Source organism: Salvelinus fontinalis, chromosome 27 (genome assembly GCF_029448725.1).
Source record: "Salvelinus fontinalis isolate EN_2023a chromosome 27, ASM2944872v1, whole genome shotgun sequence".
NCBI lineage: Eukaryota > Metazoa > Chordata > Actinopteri > Salmoniformes > Salmonidae > Salvelinus > Salvelinus fontinalis.
Window position 1 is genome coordinate 19,487,475 of NC_074691.1, and position 9,524 is coordinate 19,496,998.

Here is a 9,524-nt window from a genome sequence, read left to right on the forward strand (position 1 = left end):
CTGATAATGTGATAAGTATGCATATTACCTACAGTTAGAACTTAGTGACATCTTGGTGGTGAGAGTGGAGAATATCACCTGTGGTCAGGTATGTCTGTCTTTCAATGTTTCTGTGCATTTCTGCGTATTCATGTGCGTGAGTGAATGTTGGTGGTAAGTGTGTGTGTGTGTGTGTGTGTGTGTGTGTGTGTGTGTGTGTGTGTGTGTGTGTGTGTGTGTGTGTGTGTTGTGTGTGTGTGTGTGTGTGTGTGTGTGTGTGTGTGTGTGTGTGTGTGTGTGTGTGTGTGTGTGTGTGTGTGTGTGTGTGTGTGTGTGTGTGTGTGTGTGTGTGTGTGTGTGTGTAATGGCTCAGGGTAAGGTCCAGGGGCAGAGTCCTCCACTCCTCTGTGAGATCGATAGGATTGAATTCAGAAGGTTTTCTCAGGGGCATCGGCCTGGCCTGTCAATACTGCTCTCTGTCACATGTGCACCTCACACACATAAACACTCACACATAAACAAACGCGCACACACACACATCTAACTGTCCCATACCCAGACCCCTCCATCACCCATCCCCTCCTCTCCTCCTTTCAACTCTTTACCCCACCCCTCTCTTCCTAATCCACTTCCCTCCCCCCCTCCCCTGCTCTCTCACTCCACCCATGTCACCCATGTCACCCTGACCCAACCCGCCCTCCCCCTCATACTCCTGCTATGTGCCCTACTTTAGGAGAGTTACAGAGAAGCAACAGATTCTGTCTTTCCTCTCTCTATTACAAAGAGAGGGAGAGAGAGAGAGAGAGAGAGAGAGAGAGAGAGAGAGAGAGAGAGAGAGAGAGAGAGAGAGAGAGAGAGAGAGAGAGAGAGCGTGAGAGGCTGAAAGAGAGATTGAAAGAAAAAGAAAGAAAGAACAAACAAAAGAAAAAAGGAAGAAAGAAAGAGAAAAAGACAGAAAGAAAGAAAAAGAGTGCTTGACTAACTCTACAGACCTTTTATCTACATGTGATCACAAGCAACGGGAGACAAGAAGACAGGGCTCTCAGACACCTTGTTCTGTCTCTAGGGAAAGGAGAAAAGAAGACTGAGTACTCTCAGACACCTTGTCCTGTCTCTAGGGAAAGGAGAAAAGAAGACAGAGGGCTCTCAGACACCTTGTCCTGTCTCTAGGGAAAGGAGACAAAAAAGACTGAGGGCTCTCAGACACCTTGTCCTGTCTCTAGGGAAAGGAGACAAAGAAGACTGAGGGCTCTCAGACACCTTGTCCTGTCTCTAGGGAAAGGAGACAAGAAGACGGAGGGCTCTCAGACACCTTGTCCTGTCTCTAGGGAAAGGAGACAAAGAAGACTGAGGGCTCTCAGACACCTTGTCCTGTCTCTAGGGAAAGGAGACAAGAAGACAGGGCTCTCAGACACCTTGTCCTGTCTCTAGGGAAAGGAGACAAGAAGACTGAGGGCTCTCAGACACCTTGTCCTGTCTCTAGGGAAAGGAGACAAAGAAGACTGAGGGCTCTCAGACACCTTGTCCTGTCTCTAGGGAAAGGAGACAAGAAGACAGGGCTCTCAGACACCTTGTCCTGTCTCTAGGGAAAGGAGACAAGAAGACTGAGGGCTCTCAGACACCTTGTCCTGTCTCTAGGGAAAGGAGACAAGAAGACAGGGCTCTCAGACACCTTGTCCTGTCTCTAGGGAAAGGAGACAAAGAAGACTGAGGGCTCTCAGACACCTTGTCCTGTCTCTAGGGAAAGGAGACAAAGAAGACTGAGGGCTCTCAGACACCTTGTCCTGTCTCTAGGGAAAGGAGACAAGAAGACGGAGGGCTCTCAGACACCTTGCCCTGTCTCTAGGGAAAGGAGACAAGAAGACTGAGGGCTCTCAGACACCTTGTCCTGTCTCTAGGGAAAGGAGACAAAGAAGACTGAGGGCTCTCAGACACCTTGTTCTGTCTCTAGGGAAAGGAGACAAGAAGACTGAGGGCTCTCAGACACCTTGTCCTGTCTCTAGGGAAAGGAGACAAGAAGACTGAGGGCTCTCAGACATCTTGTCCTGTCTCTAGGGAAAGGAGACAAGAAGACTGAGGGCTCTTAGACACCTTGTCCTGTCTCTAGGGAAAGGAGACAAAGAAGACTGAGGGCTCTCAGACACCTTGTCCTGTCTCTAGGGAAAGGAGACAAAGAAGACTGAGGGCTCTCAGACACCTTGTCCTGTCTCTAGGGAAAGGAGACAAGAAGACAGGGCTCTCAGACACCTTGTCCTGTCTCTAGGGAAAGGAGACAAGAAGACTGAGGGCTCTCAGACACCTTGTCCTGTCTCTAGGGAAAGGAGACAAAGAAGACTGAGGGCTCTCAGACACCTTGTCCTGTCTCTAGGGAAAGGAGACAAGAAGACAGGGCTCTCAGACACCTTGTCCTGTCTCTAGGGAAAGGAGACAAGAAGACAGGGCTCTCAGACACCTTGTCCTGTCTCTAGGGAAAGGAGACAAAGAAGACTGAGGGCTCTCAGACACCTTGTCCTGTCTCTAGGGAAAGGAGACAAAGAAGAAAGCCATCGAGGAGAATTGTGACCCAACCCCATGGTGAGGGTGCAGACTCTTTTGTGACACCTCTGTGACACCGTCCCATCTCCTGTCCTCTCCTGCAGTCCATCCATATGATTTACAGCTCAGTGAAACTCGGATAACATAAATTCTCGCCACCTGACGATGGCCCTGGACAAGCTCTTTGATTTATGCTTGACGCTCCCACGTTCCACAGCGCTCTGCATGACTGATATTCCGGATATTCCCAGAGTCCTTGGTCAGAGACCCACTGGGCGCCGAGGGAGACCGGCTAAGCCCTCGTTGCTAATAGGGAAAGGGACTCAGATACCTGCTGTGTGGGGGTTAAATGTCACACACACACAGTGACACATACACAGATACAGGCACACAGGCAAAGATGGATACACAGATGGAACGATAGACAAATTACACTTAATATGGCTTTGGGGAGTTTGTAGCCTGTGGTAGGGTCTGTGACTCTGATCTGGTCCCCAGCCAATGGGAGAAGGCCTTGGAGCCTGGGGCTCGTCTAGAGGCCAGAGCAGGGCTGAGGAGGCCACAGTGGGGCCAGGAGAGGAGTTATAGCCTAGTACAGAAATATAATGTCACCCATGTATAGCAGGCCAGGAAGTATAGAAGGCTTGTCCTCTCCACTGTCCTCTCCTCTGTTCCTTGACATTTTTGCTTCTCATCTTGCTACATTGCTCACTGTCTCAGAGTCATAGGGAACCCCCCCAAATACCTATCGTCTGTCCCCTCACAGACACACACACACACACACTTCTCGTCCTGCCACCTCTAACACCCCCTCCTTGCTCCCCCGTCGCTAAACAGCTGTCTGAGACGCGGCAGTATGAGAGTGGAGTGCTACATCACTGTCATCCCTCCATCACCTGCATTCCTTACTTTCCTTCCCCTTCTCCCCTTCTCCCCCTCTCCCCCTCTCCCTCTATCCATCACCATTTTCAGATGCAGGGCCTGACAAGGGCACATCCAGCTCTGAGCTCATACATCACCTTTATGGGGGAGAGCTAAACCAGGGAGGGGGTTGTGGGGGGACGAGGTGGCTGGTGCCAGTGTCCCAAACTCCTTCAGAACTTGGGATGGAGCCAAGTCTTTGTTTTTTGTTTTACTCCAGGCTTCCTTTGTGACTTTCCTTCACTCCTGCTGTCTTTATTTAGCATTTTGCTGAATAGTATTTCCTTGTTTTCTTGGGTAGAGTAAGGTTCTCACTAGTCCCTGTTTTCTCCCTTCACTGTCTCAAGTACATTTTTCTTGACGATTTTGTCTCTTCTTCATTCCTTTGTTACTTTCTACTATCTTTCTACAACCTTTCCTTTTTTAAATAAAAAACAACAAAAGCTTTTCCTTTCTGCATCCATTTTTCCTTGACCTGTCCCTCTATCCTTGTCGCTCACCCTCTTCTTCACCTCTACCCCTGAAACTCTATTCTTGGCGTTTTGTTTACCAGCTCTTTTTTTCAACTCCCTTCCTCCCTCTTTCTCAATTCCCTTCTCCCTTCGGCCCATCTATCACTCACTCACTTCTTCTCTCATTCAGCGCTCTCTCTCTCTCTCTCTCTGTCTCTCTCTCCTTCAGCGGTCTCTCTATCTCTCTCTCTCCTTCAGCGGTCTCTCTCTCTCTCTCCTTCAGCGGTCTCTCTCTCTCTCTCTCTCTCCCTCTCGCTCTCTCTCTCTCTCTCTCTGTCTCTCTCTCCTTCAGCGGTCTCTCTATCTCTCTCTCTCCTTCAGCGGTCTCTCTCTCTCTCTCTCTCCCTCTCGCTCTCTCTCTCTCTCTCTCTCTCTCAGCGGTCTCTCTCTCTCTCTCCTTCAGCAGTCTCTCTCTCTCTCTTTCAGCTGTCTCTTTCTCTCTGTCTCTCTCTCTCTGTCTCTCTCTCTCTCTCTCTCTCTCTCTCTCTCTCTCGCTCTGTTCTCCTCTGGCTCACCTCTCATTAAGCCTCAATGTCCACTCCGTTTCTGCCACTTTCTCTTTCTTCCATCTCATTCTCATGCTTTTACACTCCTGTTATATTCCTTCCTCTTCCTACTCTCTCTCTCTCTCTCTCTCTTTCCCCCTGTATTTTTCTGTCCCTGTCCGTCTCTCCCTCCTCTCTCCCTGCCAGGAGACCAGTCTACAAGACCCCAAACCAGCAGCTGTAATGGCAGCACCAGATGCAGTACTGCTTTAAGTATCCCTACTGCCCAGTCACACTAACTAACACCACTGCCCAGTCACACTAACTAACACCACTGCCCAGTCAAACTAACTAACACCACTGCCCAGTCACACTAACTAACACCACTGCCCAGTCACACAAACTAACACCACTGCCCAGTCACACTAACTAACACCACTGTCCAGTCACACTAACTAACACCACTGCCCAGTCACACTAACTTACACCACTGCCCAGTCACACTAACTAACACCACTGCCCAGTCACACTAACTAACACCACTGCCCAGTCACACACACTAACACCACTGCCCAGTCACACTAACTAACACCACTGTCCAGTCACACTAACTAACACCACTGCCCAGTCACACTAACTAACACCACTGTCCAGTCACACTAACTAACACCACTGTCCAGTCACACTAACTAACACCACTGCCCAGTCACACTAACTAACACCACTGCCCAGTCACACTAACTAACACCACTGCCCAGTCACACACACTAACACCACTGCCCAGTCACACTAACTAACACCACTGTCCAGTCACACTAACTAACACCACTGCCCAGTCACACTAACTAACACCACTGTCCAGTCACACTAACTAACACCACTGTCCAGTCACACTAACTAACACCACTGCCCAGTCACACTAACTAACACCACTGCCCAGTCACACTAACTAACACCACTTCCCAGTCACACACACTAACACCACTGCCCAGTCACACTAACTAACACCACTGCCCAGTCACATACACTAACACCACTGCCCAGTCACACTAACTAACACCACTGTCCAGTCACACTAACTAACACCACTGTCCAGTCACACTAACTAACACCACTGCCCAGTCACACTAACTAACACCACTTCCCAGTCACACACACTAACACCACTGCCCAGTCACACTAACTAACACCACTGCCCAGTCACATACACTAACACAACTGGTCAGTCACACTAACTAACACCACTGGTCAGTCACACTGTCACGTTCCTGACCTGTTTTCTGTTATTTTTGTATGTGTTTAGTTGGTCAGGGCGTGAGTTGGGGTGGGCATTCTATGTTTTGTGTTTCTATGTTTAGGTCATTGGTAATTAGCCTTATATGGTTCTCAATCAGGGACAGGTGTTTGACGTTTCCTCTGATTGAGAACCATATAAAGGTAGGCTGTTCACACTGTTTGTTTGTGGGTGGTTGTCTTCCGTGTTTGTGTCTGTGCACCACACGGGACTGTTTCGTTTGTTCGTTCGTTTGTGTAGTCTGTACCTGTTCATGCGTTCTTCGTGTTTATGTAAGTTCTCTCGTTCAGGTCTGTCTACATCGTTTATTTGTTTTTTGTAGTTTGTTGAAGTATTTTCGTGTTTTGTCATTACTTTAATAAATTCATTATGTCATATCACAACGCTGCGCTTTGGTCCAATCCCGACTCCTCCTCTTCGGACGAAGAGGAGGAGGACAACCGTTACACACACACACACACACACACTAACACCACTGGTCAGTCACACACACTAACACCACTGGTCAGTCACACACACTAACACGGTAGAGATACTCTTAACGATCGGCTATGAAAAGCCAACTGACATTTACTCCTGATTATTATTTGACCATGCTGGTCATTTATGAACATTTGAACATCTTGGCCATGTTCTGTTATAATCTCCACCCGGCACAGCCAGAAGAGGACTGGCCACCCCTCATAGCCTGGTTCCTCTCTAGGTTTCTTCCTAGGTTTTGGCCTTTCTAGGGAGTTTTTCCTAGCCGCTGTGCTTCTACACCTGCATTGCTTGCTGTTTGGGGTTTTAGGCTGGGTTTCTGTACAGCACTTCGAGATATTAGCTGATGTACGAACGACTATATAAAATAAACTTGATTTGATTTGATTGAACACCACTGGCCAGTCACACACACTAACACCACTGGCCAGTCACATACACTAACACCACTGGCCAGTCACATACACTAACACCACTGGTCAGTCACACACACTAACACCACTGGTCAGTCACACACACTAACACCACTGCCCAGTCACACTAACTAACACCACTGGCCAGTCACACACAGTAACACCACTGGCCAGTCACACACACTAACACCACTGGCCAGTCACACACACTAACACCACTGGCCAGTCACACACACTAACATCACTGGCCAGTCACACACACTAACACCACTGGCCAGTCACATATACTAACACCACTGGCCAGTCACATACACTAACACCACTGGCCAGTCACACACACTAACACCAATGGCCAGTCACACACACCAATACCATAACAATAACATTGTCCAAATCAATAATGACCCCAATGAACTACATGAACACATAGATGTACACATAGCACAAGATAATCAGGTATCAATATACTGTGTATCTCTATCTGTGATATAAGTATAATCGCATGGACATTTTCTCTGATGTCTTCACATACATACCTGGTTAAAAACCTGTTCCCTTTCCATCTCTCCCTCCACACATTTCACTCCATGATGTTCTTAGATCACAGCGTGGTCTTATTCTGAGTGAACATCTCCTCCATTGTTTCCACTCTGTCCTTTTCCAGTGATACAAACCCACTACCTCACAAAGACCAAACTGGCTGTAGTGAAGGGCTACAATAATTGTTTTTAATAGACCCTCCACTTCTAATGACAAGGGTGCAGTGATGTGTTTTGGGGAGACGAGAGCGCGGGCTTTGTGCCTGGGTAATTTTCTTTCTCAGTGTAAGTGGTCAAGGTCCAGGCTTTTAAATGCAGGTGAGTAATATGGTGTTCAGCTCGTATTGTTTCAGTCGATAGACGGTTGTTGATGCTCCAACATCACAATCCCTGTCCGTTTGGAGTGCAGAACACTCCTGGGTACTTGAGGAACAATGGAACATACTTCAGAGACGCTGCATATGAAGGATGTTATGAGTGTACTTGGACAAAAGGACAGCGTTACACAAGACATGTGTTTCAGGATGAGAGAAATGAGGTGTGCTGAACCTTGACATTCACTGATAATTAAAACTCATTGACAGGGAGAGAGACAGATACACTTGTGATGTTTACAGCTCCACACACGTCATGAAAGGAACTGTGGCTGCCATTTTGAGATAAAGAGTCGGTTTGGAATTATGGACAAAACTATAATTAGTATAATCATTAGGGGTGATTTTGAGGTGAAAGAGTGCAACATTGGGGCGCGGACCCATGTTGAGTTAGCCTTTTGTTGTAGCGAAGAGCTTCAGATGTGACTATTGGCCAGGAGCTATGCCAAGGCACACAGGTGTCATTTGGGATCTGGTCCCATGCCACAGAGATGAGGCCTAAAAGCCTGGGGCTCGCCTGGAGGCATCCCCCTGTCAAGAGGTCCTCCTCTGTCCACAGCACTTAGAGAGGGGGGGGGGGGTATGGACATAATGGGTGGGATGAAGATTAGAGAGGGATGGGGAAGGAGATAGCATTTATTAGAGTGACTGTGTGTGTGGTAGGGAGATAGAAAAAGAGAGAGAGAGAGAAAGAAAAAGAGGCAGGCTTTGTGGTTGTGGGAGTTCACCTCTGTCACAATTACTATCTGATTTTCATTATGAATTATTATGAGGGGGAAAAACCGTGAGGGTAAAAGAGAGAGAATATTTTCTCTTCCCTTCATTTCAAGGTTCACCCCAATTTGTTGGCCATTTAATGATATGTTAATGGTTCTCCGGTCTCTCCCGTTCCATCAAAGGTGTATATTTATACTGAGAGAAGGAGAAAAACACAGCAGAAAGAACAAAATGCCTTTGGTTAGGTCAGAGTGTCTTCTAATGGCCCAATTTACTAACAACAGAGCCTTGAACCAGGGAGGCAGGCAAACACACAGCACAGCAAGACAGCCTTCATCCCAGTGTGATAGAGATAGGGGTAGAGGGGAAGGGAGGCAGAGAGAAATAGGGAGGAATAGAGAAAAAAGAGAAAGAATGTTGGGAGGAGAGAGAGAGAGAGAAAGACAGAGACACAAAGAGAGATAAACTGTGAGGGAAAGAGAGAGAAAGAGAGGGAGAGAAAAGAGAGAGAAAGAGAACTGCAATCAAACAACACAAACAGAGTGTCTGTGTGACTGCTCAACCTTGCCAAAGAAAATAGGTTACCTCTGTTCCTCGACGCGCCCAGGGGACTAAGAACTAACTGGCAGGACAAGTGCCCCCGCTCCATCCTGTAAACATTTAACCGCAAAACAACAGCCCTGCAACCGCTAAACACTACAGACAACACTCTACTCTACTCCACTCCTACTCTGTTAAACACTACAGACAACACTCTACTCCCCTCTTACTCTGCTAAACACTACAGACAACACTCTACTCTACTCCACTCCTACTCTGTTAAACACTACAGACAACACTCTACTCCCCTCTTACTCTGCTAAACACTACAGACAACACTCTACTCTACTCCCCTCCTACTCTGTTAAACACTACAGACAACACTCTACTCCACTCCTACTCTGGTAAACACTACAGACAACACTCTACTCCCCTCCTACTCTGCTAAACACTACAGACAACACTCTACTCTAATCCCCTACTCTGTTAAACATTACAGACAACACTCTATGCCCCTCCTACTCTGTTAAACACAACAGACAAAACTTTACTCTACTCCCCTCCCACACTGTTAAAAACTACAGACAACAGTCTACTCTACTCCCTTGCTACTCTGTTAAACACCACAGACAACATTCTACTTCCCTCCAACTCCATTAAACATTACAGACAACACTCTACTCCCCTCCTACTCTGTTAAACACTTCAAACGACATTCTACTCTACTCCCCTCCT